Source organism: Protopterus annectens, chromosome 14.part0 (assembly GCF_019279795.1).
Source record: "Protopterus annectens isolate FY-2018-M chromosome 14.part0, PAN1.0, whole genome shotgun sequence".
NCBI lineage: Eukaryota > Metazoa > Chordata > Ceratodontiformes > Protopteridae > Protopterus > Protopterus annectens.
In genome coordinates this window covers 917,927,126-917,948,903 of record NC_056748.1, presented here as the reverse complement: position 1 = coordinate 917,948,903, position 21,778 = coordinate 917,927,126, and positions in this window count along the sequence as shown.

Below are 21,778 nucleotides of genomic sequence, written 5' to 3'. Positions count from 1 at the left end.
CTCCTAATGTGTCTAGACATTGGAACCTTCATTTGAGCAATCTAAACACATGTTCTATGATATTCCTAGTTTGAGCATGGGCCCAGTTATATCCTTCCTCAGTGGGGTTGTGTGGGCTTCTCATGGGTGTCATAAGCTAGGGCTCCAATGCATAACCTGCATACCACACTAGATGCCCTTGTGGAAAGTCACCCCTAGCAAACCTTGTAAACAGCTCACAGATGTGCCATATGTGCGAGTTGTGAAAACTGCCTGGGTTACCTCCATAGGCAACGGAGATAACCCCTTGGGCAATACAGACAACCTGATAGTTTACAGAGTGGTATCCTTTTCTATTGATGTACCTCCTTCCCTGTTTAGCAGGTGGGGCTTTTACTTGTGTGTGTGAGCGTGTGCAATCAATGACCCCTAATACTTCAGGGAACTGTGCTATTGCATAAAATTCATGTGTGGTTCTTGCTCTCTCCTGTGAGGTATGAGAGGAAACAGATGGGATCTCTTGCATGTTGTAGCATTGTATTTAAAAAATGACGTAATATTCTAGAAGCTGATGCCTGTGATATCTCTAATAATAGCCACTGTGGGTCTCTGGAAAGTACAATAAATAGTAGAAGTAATACTAGACATACCTTTGTTTACACACTGGGATGGGCTCTCCATGATTTCCCTGAAGCCTGAAGTGGGGATGACAGAGGTTTCATAGTTCCTCAAGAATTTCTCTGTCCATCCTTTACTGATATGTAGTTTCTGTCTCATGCAGTCCATGACAAGTCAAACAGGGTCTAAACACCTTTCTTGCCAGAGGTCTGACAGCAGCACCACCTTGATTTAAAGCCTGTTGCACACACTATAATGATAAAAAAATGTTAGGGGTTGCTGCTGCTAAGTGTTGTCATGCCTGTCTTCCAAAAGGTTTTCTAGTTCAGGGCTAAGGTGATCACTGAGTGTATAGGACTGTTTTATAGCATTCTGAATAGCTCCGCCACGCTGGATTGGTTAATTAGCATGTAATTTGGCTCTTTACACTTTCATTAACATTCCCCTTTGTTTTCAGGCTCTACACAGCATGTAGACAAATTTAATGATTACCAAATGGCATGCTATTGTCTGCTCAAATTGCCAACACAATACTGCACTTAGTGTTGCTGTTGATGAATCCAGCCCTCGGTTTTGTTTTGGACCAAGATTTGGAGGAGGAGTTTAATAACCTTTGTGGAGGGTATCTATTTCAGGTCTGAAGAATGTTTGGTTTCATTGAAAGTTTTGTTCAGCGGTTAATTAATGATTATGAGGGAAAAACAACAGTTAACTAAGTCTCCACATTTCTGAGAGAACTGAGAATTTATGTGAAGAGGGGCACCAGAAAGGGGTGAATCTTTTCCCTGCTTTAGATTAACCTTGCCACAGAGCCCCTGAGCTCTAAGCTATACGATTAGAGGATGAAATAAGGGATTTCCATATTGGGAAGATGCATATAAATTGAGGTTATTTTCTGATGATTTGATTCTTCTTTTACTTTTTTTGGCAGGTTTTACCATTGCTTTGACATTTGATGAGATACTGGGTTGATGTGTTAACTGGAGCAAGACTGAACCAATTAATTTGTATACCCATCAGAGAATGTGGCAGTACTGCAACAAAATTCATAGGATGGACTTTCTATTGCATATTTAAGGGTGTTTGTAGCACTTACTTATTCAGATGTATTATGACTAAATTATAACATGACAAGACTGACCAAAGAGTATACTGTTTATGGACTGCCCCTGGTACTTCATCTGGAACACTGGCCAATAAAAGCCAAGGGTAGCCAGTGAAGATCATCTAAACCTAAAAAGGAGGGAATTTTGATATTCATAACCCTGTCCAATATTTGAGTGCTTCTGAGGCCCATTTTTTACATTGTTGGATAGGTGAATAGAGTCAGCTAGTCTGGAATGAGAGTGTCTAGATTTACACCTAGGGTGCACTTATAACTTTAAGAGCTTCATGATCTGAAGGGTTTCCCTTCTATGATAATTTTAGAGACTATGATGGGAATTCAATGGATACCAGTATGTTAGATGTCTGTTGGGCTGCTCTTGGGTATTTCAGAACATCTGTGGATGACCTTTCCTGAGATATGTCTGTGGTTTAGCTGGTTGGGGTGATATGGGGCTGGTATTTCGGTACTGACTGCAGGATGAGAAAGGAAGAAAAGTAGCTGCGGATCTGCAAAAGTCAGTTTACACTGGATCAAATGGAATTTTACAAGGATCTTGAGGTAAGGTATTTGACATCACATCAACAGGTTTGATACCAGTGGGAGAGGTCGGTATATTTTATCTTGCAGTCTAAATCACAGCATGTTATCTTAAAGTGTTATTGTGGTTCACCCTACCCCTTAAATCTGATACTTTCTGGGGGGGGTATTGGAAAAAGTGGTGGATATTAAACTGTTGCCAACAGACAAGATGTTAATGGATATCCTGGGGAGTGTGGCTTTTATTTTGACCTAACAGATAGATGACTGGAAGTCCAGTACTTCTGGATGCCCAAGACACTAAAAAAGATGTTTCCATCCTCATTACTTTTATGTGAAAATTCCATGATCCTAAAGTAAGCAGTTGGAGGCATATTTTGAAAGTTTTTGAGAGAATTTTTGGGAATGCAGAAAAAACAGTATTGCCATGTTTAGAGGCCATCTTCTTACTTATTTTGTAGCTGCAAAGTTTTATGTAACATTCTTTCCCATCTGCAAATACCCAAGCATGACTACAGAATGAGTTTTTTTTCCCCATGACCCTTATGGATACAGTCGATCACCAGAAATCTACTGGTGCTCCTATAATACATTCTTTGGTTCTGTTAGAGGAAGATACTTATAATGGGAACTAACGAGTAACTCATCAGTAACTGGTTGAAATTTGGGCTTATACTGAAATAGTAAAAGGATGATGGATTTTGTACTGAGTAACTCGAGACTTTAGAAGGGGTGACTACCTGTGGTGCATAGCTCAGTTTAAGTGAGATAACCATAATTAGGCGGCTTGTGCAGAGGAACAGTTTAAGTGTGCCCTGGAAGGTTGTTGATATAGGCTGTGTATTTTTGAGAGGAGACTGTTGGGTTCATACTTTCCCCTAATGTATAGTGGAGGGTAGATTGGTGAAACCTTCTATAGTTGGTACAACAAAGGCTTTCCTAAGAGCCAGAACATGATGAAATTTGCTTAGTAATGGGTAGGAAGTTTTTCACATTATTACTTGGAGTTTTGTGCACATTTACTATAGTTATCGTGGTGATAGAATTTGTGATCAAGTTCTCCATTCTCTTTTGTTTTTTGTATCCTTTCCTATTAGTCTCCTGTTAATCATAGTTTCTTTGCTGAAAAAGAATAAGGTACTTATTAATTTTCTTAACATCAACATTGCACTACCAGGTAATGTACTTTCTGTATATGTTTGCAGGGTGTGACAACACTGTGTTGCATAGTAATATATTTGAGAAGTGAATATAACGGCACAACTATAACACAAATTATACCAAAGGCACTTTACTTTTTGCAGATAAAAACACAAATCCCATATTCTATTTTATGGTGATTAAGGGTTTAGTACAGCTGACATACAACTTCTATTCAATCTTTTTAATATTGTGGTGATTAAAAAGGACAGTTGAAGATATAGGAAGTGCAGCTGTATTTAAAACTATCTACTGACCTAAAAAATCAATGTCCGTAATGTTGACAAACAATGGCAAAACTATAGACATCGGCATGCTATTACGACTGGGTAGAGCAATAACTTCTGTGTAAGAAAATTTAAACACATGACCAGAAGAAAAAACAGCAAAAAACAATTTTTTGCAGGGACCAAGCTCCCCTGCATCTCCCACATATTATACTGACTAACTCAGAGATTGCACAATATTGGAGAAAGGGCATATTCCCCAACCTCAGTAACAGGCTGATCTTGCATACCTGTTATCTTCTTAGTTGATCAAAATCTGTCAACTAAATAGATGACAAAACCACCATTTGTCAAAAGTAATTACCCCCATATGTATGTGTGTGCACGCATATGAGTATATGCAGAGAGAGATTCATATGCCTACACTGATGTATTTACATGCAAAATGGATATATGCTTGGAGCTTTATATATATATATATATATATATATATATATATATATATAGCATCATATATATGTTTGCATCTATACACATGGTTATGTACATACTTATTTAAATATGGATTAATTGGGGTTTAGGGGGTTGGTTAGGACTTGTACCAAGTTATTTCATGAGTGGAACAATGAATGATGTATTGGATTGTAACCCACTGTATTATAAATAAATGCAAAAAAAAAGGGAGACAATGTTTACTAGATAACAAATAAAAAAAGAAAGCTGTAGAGTGATAGATCAGACAATAGAAAAAGAGAGATTTACCATCCCTGATACTCCTAGGACTGGGTTGGAGTCAGTCCTGGCCACATACTGATGTGGGGAAGTGCTAAATCTTTATCACATCACTATGTTATTTCATCTGACAAGTAATAGCTTGAGCAGGATTAAGCAATTATACAAGCTACTTCTGGAGGCTCGGTCTTCTTTTGTTCTTTTTAATCTAAGCAGATGTGAACACTCAAAATGAGTGCTGAAGCTGTCTTGCATAATTGTGAAGAAGGAAGTGAAAAGATGAAGAAAGTTAAATATTGCTTAAGCCAGCTGAATAGATTAACAACGAGTCTCTGTATTTGGCAGAAAGATGTTAACTTCTCATAATTTCAAGGCTGACAGAAATATTCTTATAATTTATTTCACAGACTGAATTGCCACTGTCTCTTGAAACCTCATTTTTTTTTCAGATATACCCAGGTGGAGCCATACAGACAGTCCCTTGTATATTTTATGTGACATTCTTGGAGATTCCAAGGTAATGCGTAACCCGAGTTCAACAGTAAACTGCATCATCAGGCCCTGCTAGGCAGTTAACAGATTAGTTTTAAATGCAAAGAAACTGAGGTCAACTGCAACTTAAAAGGCAATAAAATAACCAGGCATTTCTCTAGCAGAGTTATTTAACTCATTACCCCTACAGTTTTTTACCCAAGAAACTTATCAATTTATGATGTATTCTGCTGTTTTTTTATTTTCATTATCACGTTAACATTTGCTAGCATGTATAGGAAGCTACCATAATGAGCTAGGTATGATCCATATATGTTTATAATCTGATACAGTGGTGGAAAATATAATATGTAGTGCTGCATGCTAAGAAAAATATAAACATGTGGCTGTAACCTCCTGTGACACTACACCACACAAAGTTTTGGAAGAAAAAGTAGTGGTAGAATACAGTTCAAACTGCCACACAGCGAAGTGTACATATATCTGCAGAAAGAACATTACTAAAGTGATACGGACCCTTACTGAGTAGTGTACTTCTTACTAGATAGTTAAGAAGCAAATCAAGGTAACACGTTATTTCAGATGATCACTCAAAGCACATGGTTGTTTTCTGTGTTTTATGCTTCTTTCAGAGCTTCTTCAAACCCTTAAAACCTTTGTGGAAAATAGTCATATGTTAGTATTTTGTGCTGTGTTCTGTACATAAGAGTTACCCTGCAAAGAATAAACATAATTGCTTGAGGCACCATTTAAAAAAAAACTACAAAAAAGAAAATTTTCTGTATGTCTGGGTATTTGTGTAGATTTGTGCATGCTTGAATATGGGTATGTGGTTTATTATATGTGTGTTTGCTTGCTTGGGGGAGAAAGGAGGAGAAAGCAAGACAGATGACAGTATAGTCCTATTTCATTCAAGCTTCAGGATGAGCAAAAGCACTAAGAATCAGCAGACTTTTACATGAAATCCAGTTCAAGCACCGTGTTCTTACAGAGAACAAGTGCACAAAAAAGCACAGTAAGATGTTGTTGAAGTCCTGCAGAAAGACTGTTCAAACTATGCGCCTACACTGAACAAAGGTAGTAAACATTTATGTATGGGCCCTTATTTCATCCCCGTATTCTTATCCTGAGCCCAAGAGTGAAAGGTAAGCAGCCAAGGAGTGTGAACTGACGAGTGCAGGATGAGCATCCGAGGAGTGTGAATCAAAGAGTATAAAATAAAGACTAGAAGGTGAGCAGCCGAGGAATATGAACAAAAACTAAGGTGAACAGTCCCAGGCATATAAACCAGACAGCATGAGGTATATGGAGTGAAATACTGAACTTACTGCCTTCTAGTAATTCTTCACTGCTCAGTCATCCAGCAGCTCTAGATATTTGCTCTTTGGCTGCTCAGTCTACCCTCTAGGACACCAAGATAGCAATGCCTCCTCTTTATGGAGGCATGAATGACAGAGTCAAGCATCCGATGACCTTACGTGGACAGCTCATGCTTACATAGAGCACTGTGTGTCCATTTAAGGAGGTGTGAGTTTGGTTGCTTCTTGCTGAAAAGAGGGAAACTCTACTCCTGTTTAGCTGGGCTTTTAAACCTGCTAATATTAACTAAACAAATGGATAGATTGCTTACATGAAAATCACATCCCATTTTGAGCAGCAGGGCCTAATAACCATAATACTACCATTTCCCGGATATTCCTACAGTGGTCAAGAAGCTTCCTGTAGCCCTCTCTACCTCAGACTTTCCCTGAGAGGCACCACACTTTGCACCTTAACAAATAGTTCATCCCACATACCCACTACAGCACTTGATAGTAGAACTACGTATGGAAATTCTTGACTTCCTATAGTGAGGGGGCACCTGAAGAAGAAAAGTCAATGGATTTTGGGGAAAATGTCAACTCTACCCACCTATGAATGGTTTAAATTTATCAGGTAATCCACAGGATAACATGGGGAAGGGTCTGCGAGAAAGTTTTATCTGCATTACACATTCTCTGCTACGCACAGGTACTCACTTTGTTCACAACACCCAAAGCCAACATTTACATATCATGGAGCTCATACAGTGGAGCTCTATTCTAAGGTAACACTTGAAAGAGAAACCATCACTGGACCAGTCAAATTAATTGTTGCGTCTACAGGGCATTCCTGGCAAACTCATTGTGGCATAAGATGTTCAAGTATGCCGTATACCGATACCCCTTTGCTATAGTATGGAAAAATATCTTCCCACTAATCATCATATGGTGCACTAGAAGAGGATCTAGTCTTCATGGGATCAACACAAACAGGATCTAATAAAGACCTTAACATCCACAAACCAACTTCTAACCTAATGTACCACAATATGTTGCCCCAGTTGACAAAAGGGCATTTACAGTCACTGATATTTAGTTGCAACAAAGATATATTACAACAAGTCTATGTACAGGTCTGAACTTAGGTGAAATGGTGTCCTAGGCACAGACTACTCTTTTAGCACCCCCTCCCCAAACACACGCACACATCCTTCAGTCCTCCCTTATGTTTTCTCCCATTTTGAGCTCTGCATACAATACACATAAGTTTTTTCTTCCTCTTCTCACATTTTGCCTTACTCTTCATCTTTTTCATGAACCCATAACTTTGTATATGCTCTGAAGTGTATTTTAAATTTTTTTTCTTATTTTTTAGATAACTTTTTATCCATTGATAGTTTGAACAGAAATCTTGATTAAGGAAAGAAATTTGTGTCGCTGTTCAGCTTTCATTTTCCTTGCATCCTTTAAACACATCTTTCCTGATCAAGCCAGCACAGTAATAACCATTTAGGAAATAACTCAATTAAGCTGGTGCACCCAGATTTGCTCAGGGATGCATTTTAGGACATTTTCCCAACCTTTTAATCCAGTCATGGTCTAAACAAAAATCATGGGCAAGAAAAGAAGTTCAGTCTTATTTTCTTCTTTCAAGGAAAACAGAAGTTGTGCCCAAGCTTTAATGATCAAATATGACAAAATAGTAGCTAACAATAAACTAATAAGCCTATTGTGGGGATACACGGGTCCTATCTGGGAATACTGCTTGCCTCCTTAACCCTCCTAAAAAGATGGTCACTACCTATGTATCTGTATGATGTCAGATTGGGATGAAAGCAGAGGTTCAGCTTGCCACAGTCATGGATTTCAAGTGACTAACTGAAATATATATACAAGACATGCCTGTTCACCCCTAAGGCAGCCACCTGTATAAATGCCTGATGTGTGGTTGTGAAGAAAGTGGAGAAAAATAATAATGACAGCAGTTTATTCTACTTTTGTTGCTCCTAGATAGTACACTGCCCTTAAATAAGCTACAGTAACCTTCTTTGTACACCTCTGAGGTCTGTGGGAAAATTAAGAGAAACAATGACCACACTATCCCCAGACCAAACACAATCTATAATGACCTCTTGTGCACACCTTTAAGGTTTCACTATGATGAAAACTAAAAAAGTAATCACAACACAATTCCCCAGCCCCCCAAATCACCTACAATGGCTTTCTTTACACACAGATCTGGGCAGGCCTGGTTTTACAATGGGTGTGATTGAGAGCAGGGCCATTATTAGCTTTATTGTAACAGGATCATATTACAGCCCTATTCAGGTTAAACAGCTTAATAAGAAAATGAATACTTTTTTCCCTCCTCATTTTTCCCAACCAGCAGCAGCTTTTGCGGCCTCCCCCCCACACAGTCAAGTATGATTAAGGGAGCCCCCTGTATCCATTTACACAGTCTGGGGAGTGGAGAGTATCAGACTGCTAGATGGTCTATGTGTCTGAATGACCTGCGCTGTATTTTATGCCATACTTTAGAAATATAATTACTTGTTAGCTACATTTTTACTGATATCCAGAAAAATAATGCATGTGTCCTGGCATTATTGGGTGTGTGAAAAGATAAACAGGCAATATATTTTATACACATATACACAAACACTCACACAGAGGTATACACAGTAGCAATACTATTTTATTTATTTATTTCCAGTTTGATTAACGGGGAAGTCCACTGGGCCCAGAGAGCCCATTTTCAGTGGAGGCCCGGGGAGAAAAGCTCCATGAAACAGATTACAGTAAAGATAGCAGTCCAATAAAAATAAAAGTACAAGTACAAATACATATCAAATAATACAAAGCATGAGCAATACTGCCCATAGTGGAAACATATCGTGCAGATACATTTTGACAAATTCACACAGTTAAAGTCAAAAGTTAAAAGCTATTTACAGAGTGTGAGAGATCGTATGGAAATTAGCTATAGAAGGTTATAGCCAGCTATAAGGTGCTTAGGAACTCAGGAGGATACACTCCCAGGGGCTTTTGTTAAAGAGTTCTAGGTAGGAAAAATGCAGTTACATTTCCATTTGGAGGAGACATAGTGGTAAAGCTGAGTTTTGAAGTTGTGTGTGTGACATTGTCCTTAGTGTGGAAGGGAGAGAGTTCCATTTCTTATCTAAGGAGAAGGAGAGGAGAAGTCCAGCAGGAAGTTTAGGTTTGTGGACAGTAATTAAGTTTTGGTGTTCAGATATGAGAGTTCTATTTGGGGTGTATGGGGGAAGGATGTTAGTTAGAGCGGGGCATTTGGTTGGATTAAATATTAGTCTATGTGTCATAGTGAGCTGGAGGAAGTCCAGGTTATTTGTGAATTCTAACCAGTTGAGGGATTGGAGAGTAACAAAGTGATGAGTGAAATGTTTGGCTTTGGTGCCAAATTTAGAAATTTTGTTATAACAGCATTCAAGTTTGGAAGTGATGGAAGAGGATAGGTTAGTTAGTAGCGGGGCGCCATACAGAAGGGAGGGAAGGAGGTAACAGGAGGCCAGAGTATGCCTGGTAGAAGTAGAGAGGAGGTGGTTGTTCCTGTAACGCATACCTAGTTTTTAGTGGGTTTTCTTTATATTTTGCTGAATATGGATGTTGAACTTGAGGTGTTCATCTATAGTTACACCAAGTAGTTTGCCAAAGGGATCAACTTTGACCGGAGAGTTGCTTTGGCTAAAGACTTGGAAGGAATTTTTATCAAAAGAGAAATATTTTGAGGGTGTGAATAGTAGTATTTTAGATTTGTTAGCATTGAAAGGAAGGTGATTTTGGTACATCCAGATCTCAGTATTTGAGAAGGCAGTCTGAGTTTTAGATAGGAGTTCAAGGGGGTTACAGGCAGAGTAGACAAGTGTGGAGTCATCTGCATATTGGATGAATTTGGCATTAGGAATAGCAAAGTGAAAGTTATTGATGAAGATAATAAACAGCACTGGTCCGAGGATGGACCCCTGTGGTACTCCGATAGGGGTGGGCAAGAAAGGTGAAGTGCCTTTTTTCCATTTCACAGCCTGAGATCTATCTGAAAGATAGCTTGAGAACCAGGAAAGTGTGTTTTGGGAGAGATTTAGGTTTGAGGGGTGACTTAGAAGGTGCTTATGGGAAACAGCATTGAATGCTTTAGAGAGAGCTAGGAGCACTGTGGATACTAACTTCCCAGAATCCTGGGTTTGATTGACAGTTTCTAAGAATGAGAGTAGAGCTGTTATGGTGCTATGTCCTGGTTGGAAGCCATGTTGGGTAGGGGGTAAGAAGTTGTTTTTTAGTCAGAAAAGGCACAAGTTAGAGGTGGATGCATTTTTCTAGGTGTTTGGAGATTGGAGAGAGAAGAGCAGTAGGGCGGAAGTTTGAAATATTAGTGTTTTTGCCTCCATTGTGGAGAGGAAGAATGAAGGTGAAATGCCAGAGTTTAGGGACATAGGATTCCTTTTTGGATCTATTAATTAAGTTACTAATTGGGAGAGCTATACCATCAGCAGCAGACTTGAGAAAGGAAGAGGGGATGTTGTCAGGTGCATTGGAACAGGGTTTAAGTTTGGATATAAGTATTTTTATGTAGTTAGTGGAGACAGGTTTAAGCTCAAACATAGGGGGGAAATTAGATGAAGTGGAATGTAAGAGAGATGGGTCACTGTTGGGAAAAGTTTTCGTTAGGTCAGATATTGACTCTATAAAGAAAGAGGTGAATAGTGAGGCTAATTCATGGTCAGATTTACTTGGGTCCGAACAGGGGTTATTTTTGGAGCCTAAGTTGAAGAGTGAGTTTATGGAGTTCCAAAAAAGCATAGGGTTTTGGGGATGGTTGGACTGGAGCTTAGTGTAGTAGGATTTTTTGTCTTTGAAGATTTGTTTTTTTGCAAAGTTATGTTGCTGTGTATATTGAAGAAGGGTTTCGGGAAGTTTATTCTTTTGGTAAAGCTTCCAGGATTTGTCTCTTTGATGCATAATTTGCTTTGTTTCTTTGGTTAGCCAAGGGGCAGTTATAGTTTTCCTTGGTGGAGCTAGGGAATTTAGATGGTCTAGGAAAGTAGAATTAAAGTGGTCTATGGCTTTATCGAGTGGAAGAGTTTTTTGAATATTCCAATTCATTTGTTTGAGATAGTTAGAGAAGGTTTTGGGATCAAATTTACTAAAGTTGTGGGTCTGAATATATTGATGTTGGTGTGGATGGGAGGTGGTTGCATGGTAAATGAAAGCTAGTAGGTGGTCACTAATAGAGTCAAGGATGGTGCCAGAGGTGGCAATTTTATTTGGATGGGTAACTAAGATCCAGACAAGAGTGGATCCTGGGGGATTTGTTTTATTGGGTCTGGTGATGGAGTGGGTTACTTGAGTAAAGTTAAAGAGGTTAATGGACAGGGAGGGTATTGGAGTGTTGATTTTATTCTAGTCGATGTTTACATCACCTAGTATGCATGTTTTAAGGTTAATTTCAGCTGAGGCCCACTGGAGTATGTCTTCAAGGGTTGAGACGTTATTTCTGGGTGGGATATAAAGGGCAATGATACAGAGCCTTTTGTGATTATTCATTTTTAATAGACCGACTGTTAGTTCTGCATTGGCAAATTTAGGAATGGGCTTTGATAGGGGAATTAAGATAATTAGATTGGAATAGATTATTGCAACTTCTCTGTCTTTTTTCTTTGGGCTGTCACATCTAAGAGTATGAAATCCAGAGGGTAGGATTTCAGAGTCAGAGATGTGGGGTTTGAGCCAAGTTTCAGAGATGGCTACAATGTCAGATTGGTTATAACTTAGCCATGCTTGAACCTGATGTGCTTTGTTGTAGAGAGTCTGGGCATTGAGTGTAGCTAGTCATTATATGTAGGAAAAACCTGATAGAGCATTAAGAGACAGGGTTAGAGAGCATATGTATAAAATTAGGATTAGATCGCAGAATAATGTTCTTTCTAAGCATGCAATTATCAAGGAGATAATCATACTTTCGAGTTTATGGTTATAGACTTGGTTAGACCGACCTTGCATGAAGGTGATATTCATAATCCGACTGAGAGCAAGGAGGTAAAATGGATTTTAAGGCTAAGGGCTGACAGAGGCAAGGGTCTTAAATGAGAGAGCCTCTATTAAGCCTGCGCTAAAATCCAGAAAACTTTCAATTAGATAGTTGTGTCTGATTGATGTATATGATTATTATGGAAGCTTTTTAATTGTATTATGCATTTAATGATGTATTTATTTTTATTTGTTAGGTTGCCTAGGTTTTATAATAGTATGGCTTCTATGTGGGGGGTTTATTTTGCTTGCCTCCTTAAATCAAGGTATTATGACTTCAGTGAATGTTGATTGGAAGTTGTATAGTATTTAAATGCACATTGACTGTTATTTGTTTTCAATGGTCTGAAGAAGCTTGTATGTGAAAGAGCTTACCTACATTAAACTTGTTGTTTTATGAATTATCTACTTTGTAGACTGTATGGTTCATTCACTGCTCTTTTTACTGCTGTTGTTATTAATGGTCTAGTATTTGTTTAAGACTAAGTGTCTTAGCAGTAGTGGAGGAGATGGTGGTTCGGAGTGTTAGGGTAGGGGAGCAGAGTGAGCCCGCAGGGCGAACGGAGTGGGTAGAGCTAAGGAAAAGGAAGAAAGCCAACAAAAAGTTATCAGTGAAGCTGAGAACTACCTCAGAGGTAAAGAGGCACTGGCATAAAGCACTGTGTGTGTGTGAAATTAGAAGGATGCAGAGGGTTGACAAGGGATAGGAGCTGAAAACAGGGCAGTAGCAGTTTAGTAGAATATAGTAAGTATTACTAGGGCTAAAACAGCGCAGTGGTAAATTAATAGAACAATTACAGTACTTTTGGCTTGTATTAAAAGATAGGTAGTGGTTGAACAATGCTACCTGGTGGCCTAACTGAGCAAGTACAATGGCAAGCTACAAGCACTCAAAGGAGGGAGAAAGAGCCTAGGAAGAGTAAAGGGAGATAAAATCCATGGTAGACTGCTAGCGAATGCACGCAGGGTTAATATACAACAGTGGTAGGTATAAGATATATTTTTATTTTATAATAGGTACCTACACGTTTAAAGTAAGTTCTTGGGGAGGCAGAGTTTATATATAGTTTTGTATTTATTTCATCAAATAGCAATACATTGTGCAACACAGAAACTGCCATGCTAGATAGGTGACTGTTTTTTAGCAGTCATCAGCATCATGGGTAAGTCACTTTAACTCATTGATGAGTAATGCATATCTGTCACTGTCCCTGATTTCATAGACCTTCTCTGATTTTGTTCATAATTTTGCTTTGTCCTTTGTAAAAAGTTTGACTTGCTGGTAAATGATTCAGGAATACAGACAGTCAATAAATCGAGACAGAGTTTTATATTTCTTATTGTCCAAAAAAATACATGTTGATGCAAAACATGTTATTCTATTAACTTTTTAAACAAATTAATGTTTAAAATGTGTTCCTGATTTTGAATCTTTATTCTGCTATTATTTTTGACATTGCTTTGAATTCTTTAGCAAAGACATTGAGAGTTACAGTATCTGGTGTTCTGCCAGTATCCTAACAGGGTCATATTACAACTGTATTTAGGTCAGAGAGCGTAACCAGGAAATTAATACATTTTTCTATTCATTTTCCCCAACCACCAGCAACATTTGTGGGCCCTACACACAGTCAATGATTATTAAGGGGGGCCTCTGCAGCCACGGATATTGCAGGTATCTAAAGCTGGCTATACTGTTAGTTTTAGTTGAGAGAATGTCCACCCAGCAGGGTTTACCTAAGGCAGGGGCACTATATGTCAATGGTAAAATATTTAGTGGAATTGGGAAGCCTGTTCATTGATAAAACATTATTACTATAACCAGACATATCTTTGAATTTTTAAGGAGATATAAACAAGAGTTATTACCCACCCACTTTACAAGGTATACAAGATTTTTGTACTAGCTTTTGTTGATTTGACAAATCAAGATAAAATAACTTGCTATGTTTTATGGTTAGTGCCCCAGTGACCGCAGGGTTCACTAGTGCCTAAAGCTGGCTATAAAAACAGTGAATAAGAAAATTCATATAACCACTAAACATAGATAAGCTCTTACCAGGGATGGAATCACACAAGTGCCAGAATTTCCCATTTTTCATTTTAAATTAATTGAAGCTTCCATGTGCCTCACTATGGCAAAAATATGACACAGGACCTTAAGGAACAGGCATCTAGGCTTTAAGGTACCTGTAAGAGATTTTAAGCTAAGTTATATTACTTGAGACAATTATAATAATTTAGCCATCTATGTTATTGTAACTTCTAATCATTCAATATCATTCACATCATTTTAAACTAACATTTCTAGACTAAGATGGTTAAGATACTTTCAAACATTCAAAGATTAATTCACATCTAAAGGTTTTCCCCACACAATTTAGTATTACGCCAGTTTTGTATACTATAATAATGTCAAGAAGGTTGAGTTCATGCTGTCCTTAATATGAACTCAGAAAACAAGTACAAAAATGTAGCTTCACTTTAAATTCATACTTACAGTGCTTTGACATTAAATCACATGCATACGATTAAAAAAAAATGCTTGCTTTGCTACTGACAACATTCTTATTAACATTACTTTTGAGTTACATTTTTGTTGTTCTTCCTTACTTGATGTTGTAGTGCTACAGTGAAAAACAATTTATATTTTCATCTTTGTGTTGACTTGCATGTAAAAACTGAACATTGTGGCTTTTAAGAAGAGCAAACATCAAAGAAACTCATATGGAAATCAACAAACATCAAAGCAAAAATAAAATAAAAAAGCAACAATATGCATGTGGGATATTATTTTATTAACCAGCAAGTATTTTTTTGTCTTTTTAAACCAATTAAGACTTTATCAAAATAAAACAGAATTCAAAAAGGAAGTATTTAAATATGGTTTTAATGAAACAAGTATGCATGGCCAACAGAAAATCAAAAATAACTCGTATTCAGGACTCAAAAGAGAAGAACACAGGAAAACTCAACAGTTGTGTTTTGGCATTTAATGTACTTAAAAAATGAGGATATTGTTGAATCTTGGCAAATATTAAGCAATTATCATACTTTATAGGTTTATAGGTGGGTCTCCTTTGTTTCCTTGAATCTCATTTCACTGAATTTCATTTCACCCCGACCACTTCGCTGAAAACTCAAATTACTGAAAACTCATTTCACTGAATCTCATTTCACTGAACTGCATTTAGTATATATGGTACTGTGTAGAGTACTGTAAGGCAAGTAAAATGCATGTGCCCTTTTCCCCACTGTAGTGCAATGCTGAGTTAGTATATATAGTTGGGGGGGTGCAGCCTTCCACTTAGTTTGAGTATATATATTGTCTTCTGGAGAGAGTTAGTTATTAGTGTTGTAACTATTTATGACTATTATCTAAAATGTATTGTTTTGAAGTTTTTGGTAAAATACAATATAAAACAAACAAGGTGGGGGGCTGTGCCCCCCAACTATATATAATAACTCTAGGATTGCACTACAATGGGAAAAAGCGCATATACCTATTACTTGCCTTACAGTACTCTACAGTGCCATATATACTAAGTTCATTTCAGTGAAATGAGTTTTCAGTAATTTGTATTTTCAGCGATGTGGTCGGGATGAAATGAAATTCAGTGAAATGAGATTTAATGAAACAAAGTCGACTCTTATGGGTATATCTTAGGCTAACTGCCTTAAAGGGTCATTTTGACTTTAGGCAATGACCTGAGGTCAGAATCAAACCTTGCACTTCATGTTTATGAGGTTGAGACCTTAGCCATTATGCTACCCCCTCCTTTTTATTTTTAAATTATTTATTTATACCTTGTTGACTAGGTTAGTTCAACTAGGCCAATGGCTTCTTTCAGAAGGATCATAAGAAGATCAGTGTGCTACATAATATTACACTTCCAGAACTGCAAGTTAACATTCCTAGAGGTTTATAAAATCTCTTTCTTGTGAAGCTATAAAAGAATGAAGCTTCACTAATATACGTGCACTGACAGCAACAGGAGCACTTAAGTGTCATACCTATTAAACCTTTATCAGCAGCGTCACTCATCAAAATACTCTTGAGGGTTTTACCCAGCTTAGTAATAAAACTATTTTGCTCAGTACTACAAGTAGCTCAGGATAATTAAAGTCTTAGATTACCTGAAACCACTCCTTTAACAGCTTTACAAGTCTAATGAGAAGGTGAAAAATAAAATAAAGCTGATATTCTTTAATTACTGCAGTCAGCACAAGGGCATTGTTAGTACTTTGACTTCTCCTTTCAGTTAAGGGAACAGAGTCAATAACTCTTGAATGTACTGACTGATTTCACAAAGATATGCCCTAAAAACAAACCTATAAATGAACACTTTTAATTCTTGGAGAAAAGTCTGAGTGTCCTCTGTGAATTGTCTTGTTCTAATCAATATTATAACCAGGGGCACAGATTTATGGTTGTCAAAATATAACATTCCATTTTTATGAGATGAAATCAGAGAATTATAGCAGTGAGTTTAAGTTTAATTGCTCGATATTATGGTGAATTCACTACAAGTTGGTGCATCTCTACATATGCAAAATTAAAACATAACACATAACGCAGGTGGACATTATTATAAATAATGCATATGAAAAGAAATAAAAGTTATGGTGGATGAATGTTTTGGCTTAAAATGTCAAATTCCATGAAAGTCATTTTTCTGAATACTCAGCCCAAATCCAAGATTTACAGGTATTTTCACAGGCAATCTCACTGAACATGATGTTTTATGCTGCTCCCTATGGATCATCTTTTTTCTTCAGACTTGTTAGGCAAATAAACTTAATACAGATGATCTGATGCTAAGCAGGTATGTGCAGCATTAAAAATCATAGTCACCACATGCAAAGCGATTTTGTGGTGATTAGAACTGCACAGCATGGCTTAGTATTAGGAGGCTGAATTAATTTAACTGCATTCAAAACACCCTACCGGAGGATATAACTGCATGCAGCAGTTGGTATTCGAGTGAGTTTCACTTCCAGAGAACTGTGCTTGGACTTGCATGCTGGAATGAAGCAGTTCAGTTTGCAAAAGCAGGTGTTACTTTGTTACAAATAAAACATATGTAGTAAGGTAGCTACTTGGTGTAGTGGCAGATCTGAGTAACAAATTAAAATACGACCTACACTGTCAGCCTACACACTGTGATCATAAGGTAACTGACTGGGCTGAGAAGCTCCCAAGTTTAGGGGCATTATCATCACTATGCCTCTTCTACCTTAAACAGGGAGTCTCAAAGACACACAGCTTTTGCCTATGTGGATATTTAGACAAACCACAAAACCAATTACTCTCTGTATAGTTGGCAAACATTTACAAATTAAGAAAATGGTCTAAAGTGCAATAACATCAATTAAATATAATGTAATTGTGTGCGTGGTCCATTCGAGTAAGACTGCTATTAAAGTGATAAAGGGATTTATTTAACCAGAGTACACAGTACTGTGTCCTGACTCATTCAGACAAAAGGAAAGCTATTTGGGAAAATTACTGATGAATAAAGTATGCCACTCGGTATGGGGAATTAGGTGCTGAAAACATTCGGCTATATCACCTCAGTTTTATCAAAATGCTTGTCAAATGATCAAGATCATTTTGTTTTGTGTTGATTCCTTATTATACTGTGTACGAAATGCTATTTATAAGCAAGCAAAATAAACTGACATACTCAGTGGTGAGAAGCAACAGCCAAATATTAGTATTTTAGTCTGCTTTCCCGGACTGTAAATCTATGCATGATATGTTGTTTCTCAAGCCACCTCATACTCATACCAATACCATTGTGCAATTCTACTGCACCATAGTGCAACACCACTAGTATTCTGCATGTCGGCATTTAGCACTGGCAAATGCAAGTTTTATTACAGCACCACTTTCTATCCCTAATAAACTACATGATTCTCAATGTCCCAGAAATGTGAAAAATAAAATGCAACTACTAACTTAACACAATGAATCCTGAATCTCACTATAATGCCATTAAAGTGACACCTCCCAGCACCTACAATATGTAGGCAATGCCTCTTATGCCCCTGATAAACAAATCTAAGGCTGCTGTACATTCAACTAAGGGGCATAATGCTGAGGTACCACAACCTTGGATTTAATGTGCATATAAAATGTTGCTTTTTCTATCTTGCTGTTCAAAAACTATCAAAAAGAACCTGAGGCATACACTAAAACTACAAATAACCACACTCTCATTATCAGCCTGATGGAACATACACATGCTATATAATTAGCATATATTAATACTTGCACTATCTACATGGGTGGGTCTGTCAATATAGGCATATTGTCTTGGCCATCAGGGAAACTTGGTTAATATCTGAGTTTTTTGACAATGAAGTACCCACTTCATCCAAATGACTCAGCATATTTAAAAGTTGGTGGAACACAAGGGAGCAGATGGCATGGCCAGCTTTCACAAAGAATATACGTGTATATCTTCTTTCAGATTTATTCAGTTCTTACCAAGTACGGAGTTTGTTCGCTAAGCCATACTTGTACATACATACATTTTTGCACTGCTTTGCCCCCTGCTTCTTGACAATGATCAGCCTCCTCTTGAACAATGACCCATTTAGTCCCTCATTGCTGAGGGTTAGAATTAGCTTTGAAGAGCCATAATTTAGGCAGCTATCATGGGTAGATCAATTATTTCTTGTTTTTTACCCTATCCCCTTGTACAAGTCCACTAGCAACCCTAGGGTTGTGGTGCCAATGAGAACAAATGCTACACAACCACTCACTTTTGCAATTCACTGATGTCAGCAGAGCTACCCCAACCACCCACAGGCAGACCCATATAGTTGTTTCACTGATCTATTCTTCTTCTTCTTCTTTCGGCTTTTAGGCGTTAGGGGTCGCCAGAGTGGATCATCTGTCTGCTCATGATTGGCAGTGGAGTTTTCCGGTGTCGCGTTGCCAGCCCGGTGCCCAACCTTCCACAGAAGGCACACACATGCACGCACTCACACCTAGGGCCATTTTGAATGTCCAATCCACCTACTGCATGTCTTTAGGATGTGGGAGGAAACCGGAACACCCAGAGGAAACCCACGCGACCATAGGGAGGACATGCAGACTCCACACAAAAGGCACCTCAGCCAAGAATCGAACCGGAGAACCTCTTGCTGTGAGGTGACAACGCTAACCACTGCACCACTGTGGCTGCCCTTCACTGATCTATAACAGGAAAATATAAGCTGTGCACGTGTTCCCCAAGTGCATGACATTCTAGGATTGGCATGCCCATGCTCCCTAAATGTGTCATCAAACCCTTGAGTTGCTATTCTGTCTCAGGTCACCTGGTGTGCCATTGACACAGATGAAAAAACATAAGTGATGCTATACAACGGCTTGTTCAGCTGTTACAGTTTACAAGCGCAACTATACTTCACAAAAAAATATATGGTGTGTGGATAAAGCAAGCAAACATTTATTACTGTTATTTCTTTCAATTTAACAAGGCCATAATCACATTATATAACAATAATCATTCTGTCAGACTCCTCAATGGATATAAAATGGGAAACTAGGCATAAACCAACTTACTCCTGAGATGATTACAGGACATGAATATTCCATGGCCCTGTGAGAATTAAATACTGGCATTCATATAGTATATTAAATCTGAATAGTACTTTTAACACCTCATAATTACAGAAAATCAGTACAACAGGAAGAATAGAATAAAATGAAATTTCAGATTAACAGGCATACCCTAAAGCACATCGCAATAACTATTCCATTCATACACTGATTTTTGCTCTAACATGCCTTTACTTGTTTCTTCTGTTGTTGTTGTGTCTTTCGGCTTTTCCCGGTTAGGGGTCGCCACAGTGGAACTCCGGTCCGCTAATGATTGGTAGTTGATTTTTACGTGCTGAGTTTCCAGCCCTGATGCACAACCTTCAACGAAGGTACGCCCATTCATGCATGTCTCCACGCAGAAGATGCTCTAACTGAGAATCGAACTGGACAGCGTCTAACTGTGAGGCGACAATGCTACCGCAGCACCACCACCGCGGGTCAAATATATAAAAGAGAGGTACTAGTTTCAGTGTGAAGGAAATCAAGACTTGTTTTATCTTCACTGTGTGTGTGTAAGTAAAATAATACAAAACTAGCTTGCCTTTATTCCAAACTCACTGCAGTAACTTGCTTTCATCATTAAAAATGAGCTGGTGACCCAGAAGTACTTTAACATTGACAGCAAGCTCACCTCAGACTACTTTTCACATCTATAAATGTAGCTGATTGGACTGGCACAGCTAATTGTGTTGCCCATAATAAAGGGTAAAGCCTTTGACACAGAAAGCATATGTGACTGGAACCACCTATTTTCACCTGATAATAAGGGAGATAATCTGTCAATGGCAACCTATATACATTTGTTTCTTGCTTTCAGGAAAGATGCAAAAAATTACCTCAAGAAACTCATTAACATTACATTGGGCTTCATATTCAGAAGGCTGTCTTGCTCTGACTTCCTTTAAACTTGGCAGCGGAGTATTTCATCTCCTTTCTCCCAGTCCTCAACAACCTGGTTCTATGAGATAGTGGTGAAATAAATCCAGGTCCAAACCCTGGATCACACTGGAGATTATGGTACCACTTGTTGTTGTTGTTGTGTTTTTCGGCTTTTCCTGGTTAGGGGTCGCCACAGCGGAACTCCGGTCTGCTAATGATTGGCAGTAGATTTTTACGTGCCGAGTTGCCGGCCCTGATGCACAACCTTCAACGAAGGTACGCCCATTCACGCACGTCTCCACACAGAAGACGCTCTAGCTGAGAATCGAACAGGACAACGTCTTACTGTGAGGCGACAATGCTACCGCAGCACCACTGTTACAAGGAAACTGTGGCATCAACACCAATAATACAGAGCTGTTGAGCCATTTCACTTATTCAGAGAAGCCGATAACTGTATCAAAACCACTATTTGATAGGATAAGACAGTGTTCCACTGACCATCAAAGCAAAAACAGAAACAGTCCATGCACAGGTCTACTCAGGGGTACAATAACTGTTACACACTGGTAGACCTTAGCAGACTAAGTATGTTCCCCTTCTGCATTCTGCTAAAGTTGAACAATTCAGTATCCATTTTTAACAATATTATACCCAAGAGTGTACTCACTACTGCCACCATAAATTTTATCCCACATGCTCTTTAACTGTCCTATTCAGCCTTATAAAAAAAAAGTCTGAGAAAACTTAAACCATGCTCACTTACTAGCCTTTTTCCAGCAACCCAATTTTTAAGCTAATTGCTTCTCTCTCTCTCCCTCCTTTCTCATCACTGCTCTGGTAAACTATTGTACGTTAGAAAAACATCCACCCAAATATAAATATTAGCATAACTATTCCTCCGGGATCTTTTCCTAAATAACTAGAAAATATGTGCATTTCATGGTTTATCATATCCTAGCTCTCTACTTATTATCTTGTTACTTTGTTGCTGGTCTTGTCAAAGACATTTGATGTTAACTGACAACTG